Raw genomic sequence first — 14,651 nt, forward strand, 5'->3', positions numbered from 1 at the left:
ATGAGGAGTGAGAAGAGAGACGTTTCACTTCTCTTTCCTCATTTCTCACTTCTCTCTGTGAAAAGTGAATAGTGCGAAATCTCACAACTCACTTTTTACAGCGAGAAGTGAGAAATTAGGAGTAAGAAGTGGCCTTATGTGTACTCTATAAATTGGTACGAAAAAAATCAACCGTCTAAGACGAGTTTAGTACTCTCCATTTGATTCCACTAGGTATTGCTATTTTTGCAGATACGTATTTCGACCGACATTGAAGACGACCACACAGTTGCAGTCGAAATACGTATCTGCAAAGATAACAAAACGTAGTGGAATTAAATGGAGAGTACTAAACTCGTCCTAGACGGTTGAATACATTCCACTAAAAAGGACTTAAAATATTTTTTAAAGAAAAAAAATCCCAATAAATAAGGAAGGAGAAACTTTGGGCAATTATGAGCTGGCATTTGCTTTAGAAGTATGTTTCTAAGATCATTGTTGAAAATATTTTCTCAGTCATCTTGTATATGAATTAGGGATTTTTAAGTTTTAGGTTGTTCATTCAAAGTCTTGTCCTTTCTATCTCAGAAACTAAGATTTTTTTTTTGATCATAGCTTACTCACTACCATCGGTAAATGAAATTTCGGGAGTTCGGAACCCCTTGCTGGTCAGGTTTCATGCGGGCATCCTTATTTGTGTTTTTTTAGATTTCCAGAAGTCCTTTCTACAAAACTTTTTTACAGAGACTTTCATTAATTAATTTAAACTAATGATACGTTCAACTGTCCAATGTTTGACCACAAGGCAGTAGGAGAAGGTGATGAGACTTGATCCTCTGTTTTACCGAGAACCAAGATAGTTTTGTTCTAGCGTACACAGGTAAATATTAATTATGTACAGACTTAGTTTTGAGATTGACAACCGAACTTATTTTACAGGACGGTATGTGTTTTTGGACCCTCCTTAAGGTCTTTTTAGTGACCATGCTAAATTGGTATAACTTCTCTCTGATTAAATGCTATATTGTTTGCACAGTAAAGCCATACGTATACAAAATGATCAATTCTGATAAAAATATCAACATTCCTTCACAGTTATTATTTATTTAGCATTTCAGTTGTTTACCCATACAAATTTGGGTAATTGGCCAAATGTTGAACGGCTAATTTCTTCGCCTATTGTTGAACGCACGTGCATTTCTTATGGAAGTTCAACAATAGATGACAAAATTAGCCGTTCAACATTTGGCGGTTTCCCCTATTTGAAATTAGTCATTGAGTAGATATCATAAAAAGAGATCAAGGTTCCACAAATTATAAGATTTCATGCACTGTCTAATTCCGTAACGAAAATCATTCATTGATACGCACAGTATGTCGGAAAAACTACATATTTTGAAGAGAAATATTTGAAAATATTTGAGAGCACCTTTCTTCTTCTATAAAAACAAGTTCTTGAAGAGGGATCAGTTCCTCCCGAATTTTCGAAAATTCAATTTTTAACAGCACTCCAGAAAATTAGAAAGAAACATAATGTATTTCTAAGAGAGTCTGTGCAAAAACCGTTTAAATTTACCCAGGACATGTCCTACTTGTCCTATTTACTCCCGGCGTCACTGAAGTAGATGAAAGTTAGAATGGGGTGAATAGTGAAACACTAAACAGCAATTCGTGGCGATCGATTGTAAACATTGGTTTTGTTTTTCGATAAGATTGATTCAATATTAAATGGATGTTGTGGTCTGTTGGCATTAACTCTTTTATACGGCAAATGCGCACTGTGCGAGAAAAAACGTTAAGTGAGGTCTTGGGCGGCCTTTATTGCAACCATTTTTGGACTCTTTTGTAATTGTCTTCAAGCTAATGATGTTTAATCAAATAGGGTTTTATGTAAATTGAATTATTGAATTACAATAGCTCAATTAACATAAAACCCAATTTGATTAAACATCCTTAGGTTGAAGATAATTACAACAGAGTCCAAAAATGGTTGCAATAAAGACCGTGGTGCAAGTATTTAATAAATTTTGAGGAAACTCCTCGATCAAATTCCAAAGCATTTCCCATGTGATTTCGAAGTTTTTGATTCGATTCCTCAATTGCTATGTGTCTGTTATAAATTTTGCAAATTAATCAATTTCTACAAAACATCGATTTCATGTGGAATTTTTTTGTCTTTATTAAGGAGATTTTCAGCCCTAGGCTGGCTCGTCTCCGATAAAAATTTAAATTAAATTATATCCTATGTATGTTACGTATAATATTATATTGCAAAAGATCTTCAAACATATACCTAATAAATATATTATTCTATTTTCTTCACCAAAAACCATAATCATACGCTGACAAAATAATGTAATCATCGGTATAAGTTTTTCAAATAACCTACCTAAGACTTCCACAAATACTTTTGTTATATTCCAAAGTTTTCAATATCCAACAGCAAATTCTTAAGACATACAAAAGAATCGGAATCAGTTAAACATTATGAATGCTAGTAAAACAAAATCCTCCTTTCACTTTTCGGGTAGCAATATAATTCATGCTGCCATCAGCCCAGCAGCAGTCCAAAATAACCAACCCAAAGAGGTCCACACTGGAAATTGATTTTTTTTACAGCTAATCAACCTGAACCCTACCTTCCTTGTTTGTTTTGCTGTGCATGCGTCATAAAAATGACAAACCGAAAAAAAGGAGGAACCAAAAGTCGAACCCCATCTAGCGGTACCCCGTTAATTGTCGCCATTGATCGCCATTCCTACCGTCGTCGTCGTCGTCGAGCGTCATACGTTCCGGGTACAAAGCTCCCTCAGTTTGGTTTGTACCTCGCCCCCGGCACTGTTCCACAAGGTTACGTTCTCAATTGCTCTAAATGGCTGAGACCCGATTAGTCAACGCTCAGACACAGAACGAAACAAAAGGATTTAGCCCGAAACAGTCGTAAAACCCGTCTAACTGTTTTAACTTTTACTTTTTAGCACGTCCCGGGTCGGGTGTTTGCTTTTGCTTTCGGTTTTTACTAAAAGCTAACATTCGGTAATTATCAATGACCTCTACCGCACAATCCACCCAAGGTCTGGACGGGAAAGGATTAGTCAATCGGTTTCTTCGTCATAATCGTAAAAAAAATCTGACAATGTCTCAATTTCGATCCGCCCTTTTATGGCTCTGCTGGACCTTTGGTCAATTTACTTCTCTCGATTCCTGCTTGGTCTCGGCTCGATCCTGACTAGACTAGTCCGGTTCGGCCACTGGTCGTCTGCGTAGCGGTCCATAACGGTCGCCAGGTGAATTGCAATCCGCTTCGTCTCCGTTTCTATTGATCGATCAAATTTCGCCAGAAAACACAAAAGCGCAGCCGTATGTCCCTTTAAATCCCCCGGAATAAAAGAATCTCAACTGGCCGAATGACCATTATTGGGCGCGCATCCATATGCTATGTTTGCAGTCCCGTTCGCCTCGAAGAAGAAGGAGACGGTCCTTAGAAGTTACCCTGCACACGGCAACGGACATCAATAATTTATCGATCATCTTTCCAGCTTACTTCCCAAAGCTGGCCATCATCGGGTTGGGTTTTGTTGGCATCTTTCCGTCCAATAAAAAACGCATGCTTTCTTTGGAAGCAAACACAGAAAAAATGAGCCACAATCGGACCTTTAATTGTGTTCGGATCGCAGGGATGACAATTGGTCGATCGGGATGAAAGGTGATGATGTGTACGGTTCTTATACAGTAAGAAAGGTGTGTAGGTCACTTAAATCCGGGTTCCAATTCTGATTTGCAGATTAAGATTTTTCTACATATTAAAAATTAAATTCAAAATGCTTTTTAGGATTATTTCGTCCATTTATGAACGCTTGATTTTATTTCATCCCCCGAAGTTAACTTTAACAATTTAAATTTAGAGTAATCTAATTCTCTCCAAAGATATGGTAGGGAATTTCATTGGAAGAATAAAAGTTATACCTACGGATGTTTTAGAGATACACATTCATATATTTTGAATTTATGCTGGAAAATAATTAAAAAATGCACAAACTAGAAAAAATCCCATTTAAAAAGACTACCAGATAGTGTCATAAGCATAAAAAAAAACTTGGGAATTTTGTCTCAGTTTAGCTATGATTCGTGAGTTACTTCACTCTTAGTTTAGTTTACAGACCACCGATACTCTAATCGATCGAATCATTTCACTATTAACTGCGTTCAAAAAAGCAATCGAACGTTTACAAGAATGAGTGCTAATCAGCTGCAGCTGCTATGCTTTTTACTCATTTTTTTTTTCCTGAGTGAAAAGCCCTCAGAATCAAAACAAACTTGTTCAAGTTAGTTTGAAATGTCGTAGCGATGTTTGAATAAAATTTGACATGCCTTCAACATGTGATCCATTCCAGAGAGAGACTTCAGAGAATTCTTGATTGTAATGGGATCCAATAATTGTTGAAGGCATATCCATTTTCTTCACTGTGGATCAGAAGAGCATCAAATATTTAAAAAAAGTTATTAGAGACTTTTGGTTAAGCGAAACAGTTGCGAAAGGGCTAAACAATTCTTAAAAAGGAAACTGTGCTTTCGTTATACATGTAGACCTATATTCTAGGGAATTCTTAGATGACCTGGATAGATAGAGCTATTGAAGGCATAACCAATTCGACTCAGTGGATCAAATAGAACATGAACCTGTTTTAAAAAGTGTTATCAGCCCTTGGGTTACTCGTGTACACCTCAAGTCATTGGTTAGGCTTGTAGACTTCAGGGAATTCTTGGATGAGATGGAATGGAACACTTGCTGAAGGAAATGGAACAAATGTTGAAAATGCAAACAACTACTTAGTTATTGGGTTTCGAAGAGTGCCTTCTCATATGTTTACTATTGGAAGTCAATAATGCTTAAAATTCTTTTTGCAATTCCTGATCATAAAACCTGGTTTACAGTTGTCATTTGAGTGATAAAACGGCCTACTTTTCCATACCAACAGAATGGGTGCTTTAATGACCATTATGCAACTCAAATGGGTTGCATAATATTTATTATAGCACTCATTTGGGTGCTATAATGAAAAACCAGCAATGGGACAGTAGTTACATGACTAAATTTAGCTGAATTAGTTTGGGTGAGTGTTTAAATAGTGTACTCTAAGCGTCTCGTAATAAATGAAATGGTTTGTTGGACATAACATCACAATTTTCCAAAGGCAATCGCTTCATAGCTTTTCAAGCAATGCAATTTGCTACGATAAGATGGAATCTTATTGTTCTCTGCCGCAACATAATTTATTGGCATGAATGATCATGTGGAGTAAATTCGATTGTACAATTTTGGTAAAGATTTATCATATTAAAGCCCATTTTTCGTCATTGCAAAAAATAGCGTGTGCAACTCGTTGCAAAACTCGATTTTTTCAGCACTCGTAGTATTTATCCAACTCGGCAAGCCTCGTTGGATAAACGTACAACTCGTGCTGAAAAAATCATCTTTTTGCAACTAGTTGCACAAACTACTATTTACGTCACGTGCCGTAAAAAGGAGGACGTCAAACGACATATAAATAAGTGCCGTAAGAAGAGGGTTGAGTGTACAATAATGCACATACTTTTTGAACATTTAACTATTTCGGTGTTCCTCATCAGACGCATTTTCCATTGGATGAATTACTGCCCAAAAGAAAAGTTTTTTATTAGAATGCTTCCGCTTTTATCATTTAACAAAGATGTGAGTCAATTGGGCCTTCACAGAATTCTCGCGTAACAATAGATAAGAGCCTACAAATAAAAAGTAAACAAATCCGTTTTTGATACCCTTTGATAGCCTTCTCTAATAGCTACTACTTTTTTGGTTATGTTCGATGCAATTTGGGTTATGGATGGATAAACAGTGTTGATTATGTGCTTTTAAAAGTTTTTACTGCTCGAAATATCATAAACCTATGAAATGGGAATTAAAATTGTGATTATTTTTTTCGAATGGCATTTTCTCAATGTTTACTTTATGGATGTAGGACCTCCCAAGTGGCACACGCAACATCTTCCTAAAAGCACCTTGTTTCTATTCAGTTTCATTAAAGGCATTGTAAAAACATCAAAGCTTCGTGTTGCATCAAGATGTCAAAAACGTTCGAATTGTGATCAATGTTTCATTAAAATTGCAATGCAGTACGTGTTTGGCATTTGGAAACAAACAACAAAAGAATACTGCACTTCATGTTGCAAACACGAAACAAAATCATTAAGTTGCATGTTTTTTACCATGTAACTTCAATGCGTCTTTCAAAATTTAATTGTATATTCAAATTAAGTTGCAGATAAGTTGAGTGTGTCTTCATGTTTAATTTAGCATCGTTCAACGTTTCGACAGTGGTAGAGTGAAGGACTATCAATCACAAGATCCATAAATCGAATCCAGTTTTATATTTTTATACAGGGATTGAATCCTAAAGAGAAAGAGCAAGTCTCTCACTTATCATCTCTGTATACATATGCGATATGTAGCAGAGCGCGAGAAACTTTTTTCGCAAGCTGTCATGATAGAGAACTGATTCGGGATGTTATACCCCATGATAAATTTCTTTTAGAAAGCTCCAAATGTGGGGAGCACTGGCTCTGTTGATGCATTTCAACTTGTTCTACACAGCTGTGCAGTAACCAACGCGAAAGGAGCGAAAACAAAGCGAGAATCACCATTTTTCTGTGGGGGCTGTCTATCCGATTCTGTTTTTTCGCACTTGTATACAAGTTTGATAAATTTGTTATCATGGCTTGTTATGATTCGGTACAGTTTTTGCCTCTCTTCTATCGTTGTACGTTATCTATTGAGAGCGAATTCTGCAAACGCTGTTTTTATATTTTTTTCAACTGTAGTATTTTGCAACATTATTGCAAATTTTACAGCAATCGAAGGATGTTTCCGTAGGCTCCACCTCTTGCGCTTTTTAGATAGCAAGAGAGTTATATTTGAGGGCACATACGCAAAGATTGTTTCTTTCCGAATAGTAGCAACAGCGTGAAATGTTCAGTAGTTAAACAATTTGTGCTGCTTGGGCTTTTTACATGTTAAGCGAGAATTATCGTAATTGTATTCTAACAAAACTAACTTTATTTAGTTGTCGCTCAGAACTAGAGATAGGTATTACTGATAAGAATTACTGTCCAATAAAACCGCTTTATCAAAAGCTTTTACACTACTGATTTGTAGACATAATCGAATGGACGGTATAGGGTGATTTGGGTGAATGCCATTTGGCCGAAAGAGCCATTTGGTCGAACTTCGAATAGAGAAAATTTGTCTCATTATTTAATGTGTGATGTAAGAAACGGAAAGCACAAAGCGAGGAGTGAGATTTCCGAGGTGAGTAGTGAGATGTTCGAAGTAAGTAGTGACTAGCGAGAAGTGCGAAGTGAGCAGCAAGTAGTGAGTAGTGAAATGTAAGTAGGGAATACACGCAAAAAATCGTTACCGAATTCGTGAACCAGCAAAAATACATCGTGATTAAATTAATGGATAATGGATTCGGGAACAAAAGTCACGTTTTCCAGAACGTTCCAGAAAACGTGGCTGTGTTCCCGAATCCGTGGCTGTTGTTCATCAAAAAATGCACCCTGAACTTGTTAGTTCACGAATTCGTGAATGCTTCTTTTTATGTGTTGTGAAAAGTGAGCGATTAAAATAAGATGTGATGGCAAGAAGTAAAAAGTAAAAGTTGAATAGTGAAAAATAAGAAGTAAGAGGTGAGAAATCAGATAATAATAAATAGCAAATGAGAAGTGAGGATTGAGAAGTGAAGAGCTAGGATTAAGAATTGAGAATTAAGTTGTGAAAAGTGAGATAGAATAAAGAAGGGAAAAAGGAAGAAAAGGAAGAAGGTAGAAAAAAAGAAGGAGGGAGTATCAGGTATCAGGTATCAAGAAGGAACAGGAAAGAAAGCAGAAGCAAAAAAGTAGACAGGAGAAAGAAGAAGGAAGAAGGGAGAACAGATGGAAGAAGAAATAAGGAAGAAAGAAGAAGGGAGGATAAAAGATGAAGAAGGAAAAATAACGAACGAAAAAAAAGGATTTTCGGCTTTCAGTCACAACGCCAACTTCTCGTGGATAAAGGGCGGGCTCTTCTCCCCATCTATTGGGTCAATCTGGGAAACGAGGGCTTAATATTGTATTATTGATTGTACGAACTTTCTTCTGGAAGGAGATTCTCTACTCATCCCGTGGATTTTGCATAAGTGTCTCTGCTTATGGAACCACCCTACCCATTTTTGGCCCTTCATACAGGAGTTTGATGAAATGCATTCAATAATATGAACAGGATCAAATCGTTTGTTAGATATGACCAGTGCTATCGGCAGGTGCATTGCTACAATAGATGGTAGTATCATCATCATCATCATCATCATCATCATTCAGTCACATGAAAATGTTGATAATTTTAAATCATTGTCAACGTATCGACCAGGGGAGTTTGAATCTTCATCAGGGCTCGAAGATCTAAGCCCCTGGATCGAAACGTTGGCAGTGATTTGAAATTATCAACATTTTCAACGGCCGAAATCCTAATTATTAGCAACTAATCCAGTCGAAATCCCTAAAAACAATAGATAAAGAAAAAAAATATTCTAAGCTCTTTTTAGTGGCATGTATTCAACCGTCTAAGACGAGTTAAGTATTCTCCATTTGATTATTTCGATATCTTTGCAGATATTTGCAGGTATTTCGACCACAACTGTGTGGTCGTCTTCAGTGTCTCGTACTTGACTCGAATTGACTCGACTCGTCGGTTGAATAAATAAAGGGAAGCCCAAAGAAGCAAAATGGAAGTAATACGGATATTTTCAATTCTCGCTTCCTATTCCTCACTTCTTACCTCTGACTACTCACACTTCACTCGCACTTCACACTTGTTACTACCCACAACTTACCACAACGCGAGAAGTGGCTTTACACTTCAAACTTCTCACATCTTACTTCTACTTCTCTCTGCTCTATTCACTTTCGACTTCTCACTTCTATTTCTCATGTAAATTTAAAAATTATTTTATTAAAGTGATTTTTTAAATTAAATTAATTTTCATCACCCATTTCTTATAAAAACCGAGAAGTTTAGACGAGCTTGGTGGTCAAGTGACAACCACTTCTGCTTTACAAGCGAGAGGTCGTGGGATCAATCCCAGGCTCGTTCGTATTTGAAAAAGAAAACTAGCATTCCCCTCCTTTCCCAACTGACTGTAAGGACTTGGCCGGCGTCGTTATTGATCTACATTTGTGATCTGCTGAAACGTGTACTTCGAGAATAGGTGGCAAATCCCAATCTCTATTCACTTCGATAGTAGTGCAATTTACAGTATTTGATCTAACAAGGGGTCACACGACTTATATTGTATATCTGTATACGATTCGCATTGGAATTATACAAAAGATTTTCCCTAATGGCGTTGGGTGTTTATGAGCTGAAATTGTTTTTTTTTTATAATTAATTGGAGATTGGGGTAAACAATATTAAGGTGTAAAAGAAAGGAGTTGAATGTATGTAAATGATTTAATATTGTATTGATCAATATCAACATCGACAAACTCGAACAAAATCCATTCTTACGCCGCGCACGGGCTGTTAACCAGTAAACGATGAATTTGTTTGGTGTTTGGTTGAAATATTATGTTTATTCGAAAAGCATATCAAATGCTCGTTCATTGTCATGAGCATATTTATTAACCGCATTTCTCAAACATTTCCCATATATGGCGTCTCTCCCAGTGGTGCCGCACCCGAATTTGACTTTTTTTTTCTAACATGTATGCCACCGACTTTTTGTCTTTCAAAAGTCTTCTACACCATGTTTCCTTAAACTATCAATAACAACAAGCAGAGTTTCATTTATCGGATTATTTTGAAGAAATATCGATTTTTAATAAGGTGATGCCTCACCTAGATTTACCCTCAGTCAATGCACAGTTTTGGTGTTTACTGTTTCCTTTTTACATGTCGTTGAAATTGCTCTACTTTTGGTAAAGAGTATTCGGAATACTATCAACCCAAAAGTAATGTTCTAATAATAAAAATAATGCCACGAAAAGAAATAACATAAATATCGTACATCGTAATAACAGGTAATAACCTATTCATATTACGTGCTCCATGGCATGATAAAGATTATCTTGATTTGAATGTTGAATCATCACGTTTTCATTTTATATGATATCCCAATTGGAAACACCTCATAGTTGCGGTGCTCTCCTGCATTATGATAAGCGAGCTTGCTTTCGTACGATTGATAATTTATAATGTTGCTTCTAATCTATCTATTATGTGATTGTTGAGCATCGTAGACAAACATTGGTGTATCCCTCGTCATCCTTTCGAAAAAACCGAAGACTGCGTATATAAAGATTCGTTCCCAATGTAGAACAGTTCTAAGGAATATACTTTTCTACACATGTTGAATAAAATCTACATTTTTACCATGCTGACTCAAAAATATTATATCAATTTTAGAGAAATTTTATTTTCGTATGATAAATAAGTTAAAATGGATAAAAGACGAACATTTCATCAAAAAATCGCCTGAAAATAGAAGTTTACTCTACAAATAAATCAAATTAGATTTCATCAAATATAAATTGCTTAGTACCAGCATAGGAGAGACCTTTTTTTGGATGCAATCTGTCATTTTTAAAAACAATGTAGAAAATTTATGATAGAAAAATAAATATCATTATACTTCGGCCACAGATCTTGCTCTTTGTAGTCTTGGAATTTTTTTTTATAATTTTCTAATCATATGATATTTGTTTACACTTGAAAATGACAGAACGATGTTCCCGTTCCCAATTATAACAGTTATGGCTTATCAAAAGGGGGTCACTTTTGGATTGGATTTTGTTCGAAGATTCACTTATGTTATGTGGCGAAATACACCATCTAGGCAGCTGCCGAGTTGCCCTTTGCCCACTCTAAGAGTAGTGGAAAGTCATCCAGTTCAGATGGGGTACTGTACCCCATGCTAAAGAACCTACACCACCACCACGCACCCACCAAAATTATGTTTTAAGATTTGATCAACCTCAACTGTTCCGGTCAAATGTTCCCGGGAAAGTGACGGCAGAGTTTCTTCATCCTAATCCAACCAGCATCACTTCCTGTATGGGACGTTTCAAAATACCTTCCAGACAATAATTAAGCGGGTTCTTACTTACTTACAGTTATTCAGGACGCCTTTGAGGAGGGCAGACCCGCGTTTCTGGTTCCCCAGGTAATCAGGTATGGACATTTCGAAGGCAAATTTTTCGATTATTTATTTATTTCGTCAAACATAATGTAGACTACATTAAAAACTTATAACTATGTTCTATTGTAACTAATGTTCCTAAAATATTTTCTTAGGCTCATACGAGGCATGGCTAAATCAATTGCTTCACAATACTGATTGTAAACAGACATCATTTGATTCATTGGACTAAATTTTGCATAATAATGCTGTCCAATGAGAGCTTGAAGTAGCTCGAAGTTTCTCCCTGTCCTGCTCATGCCCATTTGTTGACAAAAAAGAACGAGTAGGACGGGAACAACTTCGAGCTACTTCGAGCTGCTCATTGGACAGCACTAATTTGTTCGATGATGACAGGTGGCAAACAAGTTTCGATTTCTCAATTGCCGAGTAGGAGTGTAAAAATTTAAACAAGACAATAGTTTGGTGGAATCAATGCGGTGCGAAACAATATCATTCACAAATGAGATCATGGCAAACTCACGACGCTTTTTCAATGATTGGATATCTATAAGCATACATCGCGCCTCGTACGACGGAAGTGGGAATGTTGTCCACCCTAATTTGCGTAAGGCATATAAAAGGAATTGCTTTTGAATTGATTCTATATTCGCATATTTTCGCCGAGAAATCATTTTGCGGGAAAGAAAAAAAGCCTGATGAGAGATAACTATTTTTCCCCCACTGTCAGTGCCGCGAAAAGTTGATTTGCTCGTTTTCACACTTCTTTCATCCTTTTCGTGCCTTCACCAATGCAAACAAGAATATCTTTTATGGAAAAAATATCCCGTCCCCGTGGTGTGGCTAGAGCGAGCGGGACCTAGTTCCATTTTTGTTGGTGTTCTGGGTTCGAATCCCGTTGCGGTCATATTTTTTTATAAATGCACACTGACAATTTTCGCGAAAAATGAGTGAGGCGTAAGAATGATGAAACGAAAAAAGAATTTCATCAAGTAGGCACGATTTTCGTTTATCTTTCAGGCTTGTTCTAGAGAAAAATGTAGCGAGTGAAAGATGTTTCTCATCACAGATTTAGAAAAAAGATTCTCCTTCGACCCAAAAATCGCTTGTTTTCGTCTCACCGAAACGAAAAGTACGAACCCTGGTTGGGACACATATGGCGCTAGTATGACTCTTTTATGCACAGGTGGTGGATGGGGAGCGATGTGGAGATAAGGCTATGCTAAATAGTCACACATATGAGGCAATGCTCAATAGTGTGGGTCGGGGGATGTGACTGGAGAAGAAGGAGTAGGTTTTAGTGGGTCGGTATTGGTGATCCGTGGAGTCAATTTCAACTGCAGAACTAGTTCAAAGCTTGTCCAAACTACACAGGACCAACACCAGAGCGCTTCGACAAGGGGTTTTGGTCGGGCTATCATCGAAAGTCGTCTAGTCTACGGCCTTTAACTCACTTGATTATTCCGCTTTAATCTCATCGTTGCTCTGTCGCTGATTTTCAATTCTTTCCTTACATACTATCATACTATCATCCAGGGTAAACATATTGCAACGTCAATATAGGGTTTTTGGATCTCAGTGTAAACAGTTATTACTGTCGCATTCAGCGTCGCCATCATTGCCAACGCCAACCATTCAATTTAGAAATCAACCACGTAGAAGTCGTTCTGCCAGGTTGACCAGTTTGGGCATTACCGCATTAATGTGATTGCCTCGTTTGAACGCGTGGTGAAGCCCTACCTCCTTCAAGGTTGCAAACGATAGTGCGTTGGTCAAGAATACATGAACCGATGTTGTGTAAGTTCTGGTAATAGTCCAAGTTATAGAGATGATCGGGTTTCACATTTTGTAAACCCGAACCCAACCCGAACCCGATTTAGAAATTCCTTTCAAACCCGGACCCGACCCGAACCCGGAATGAAAAATCTTATCAAACCCGAACCCAACCCGTACCCGACAATTTCTGCAATCTTAAACGGTATACGCCCAAACCACGAACAAGGCATAAAATTACCAGTAGCGAAAAAAAAAAATCCACATTTTATTTCTTAAAATCGAACCCGACCCAGACCCGACATTGTTTTAATTTTCCAAAGAAAACCCGAGAAAACCCGAGCACGGGCACTCTTTGGCTTTATCCAAGGTGGTGAGTCCCTCCCTCCAGCCCGGGAACCCATTCTTCAACGGTGCATTATCCCTGAATGGGAGATCCTCGACCCCGAAAATGATCATCGTCGACAATATTTCACCCCACTCCGCATTTTCTGGGCATTCTTCAACAGCTTATCAAGATTGCCAAGTCAGTTGCCAGAATATTCAAAAGACTATCGCTGAACTGCAGTGTTTTGTAGATTTGAATTTTGATAATCATTACGTCGCACCAAAGCGGCGAACTGATCAAATTTATCGGCGTTTTTGCGCTCTGGTTTTCTTCGAATGCTGACGAGTACAACACCAACGGATTTTCTGGATTTCAAGAGGATGGATTCCCGTTGTTTCGACGGTTGTCGTTTGTTTCTTTCGACTTATGTCCCGCTCCTGCCGTTTTCGTCTAATGTCCCGTTCTACCCGTTTTTCAATGGTCAAAATTTTATCAAATTTGTGTGTGTGTTCAGTATTAAAGTTCCATTTTTTTTTTTGAACTTGTTTAAATTTGTGATTTATGTTATGTGTTGCTTACGGAAGGTCTTGTTGGTGATTTTTTCGGCCTTCGCCTGTTAGGCTGACTGCCCTTCCGGCCTCTGCATCACTATGACAAGTCAAAATTCAGGTGCTTTACCTATAGATGTTTCTCTAATAAGCGTTAATCTAGGATTTTTATTAGGGTTCGCAGCTTCAAACATTTGAAAAGATTCTAAATTGCAGCAAGAAAATCTCATGAAATTTTTTTCGACAACTAATTTTTTTAGAACTAAAAATTAATTCGGACGTGAATATTTAAATATGTAAACTACATATTTTGTTCATTTGTTTTAAATATAATTTTGGTTAAGCTATGCGGTCATGAGTTCTTTTAGCTACATCCGATCTGCGAACGCTAGATTTTCGTACAATTCTGAATAAAAATCCTTTTGAAATTCGTGCAAAATTGTGTTACGAATTAAATTGCAATTATAGAATGAAACCTCTTACAATTATTCATGTTTGTCATACACCGTATGTCTAAGGCGCTATAATCTAGCATTTTTGTGTATGCAAATAATGTTTCATACCTTGAACTGCAAGTTAAAACTGTCTTATTTCACCGTTAGGTGAATCGGTTTCGATTTTTATTCTTCAGCATTGTACCATGGATCAAAAGCAGTTGGAGGAGGCAGGAGGGAAAATCGCAAAACAATCGCAGGACAGACAAAAATCTAAAGTGCGGGACATTGCCGACACCAAACACCCGGCCCGCTGCTGCTGAGCTGTTAGGCCAGGTTAGGAAGAGTTCTGTCCAGCGCAGCGCAGCGGATGATTCAT

The 14,651-nt window shown here is 37.3% G+C and overlaps 1 protein-coding gene across 1 annotated transcript in view; it reads right to left on the reverse strand.

Annotated features, from left to right (window-relative positions):
• Window positions 1–14,651, reverse strand: part of LOC134226061 (whirlin) — a 596,096-nt gene that overhangs the window by 129,169 nt on the left and 452,276 nt on the right. The window lies entirely within an intron of this gene.

This window comes from Armigeres subalbatus, chromosome 3, assembly GCF_024139115.2.
Source record: "Armigeres subalbatus isolate Guangzhou_Male chromosome 3, GZ_Asu_2, whole genome shotgun sequence".
NCBI classification, from domain to species: Eukaryota; Metazoa; Arthropoda; class Insecta; order Diptera; family Culicidae; genus Armigeres; species Armigeres subalbatus.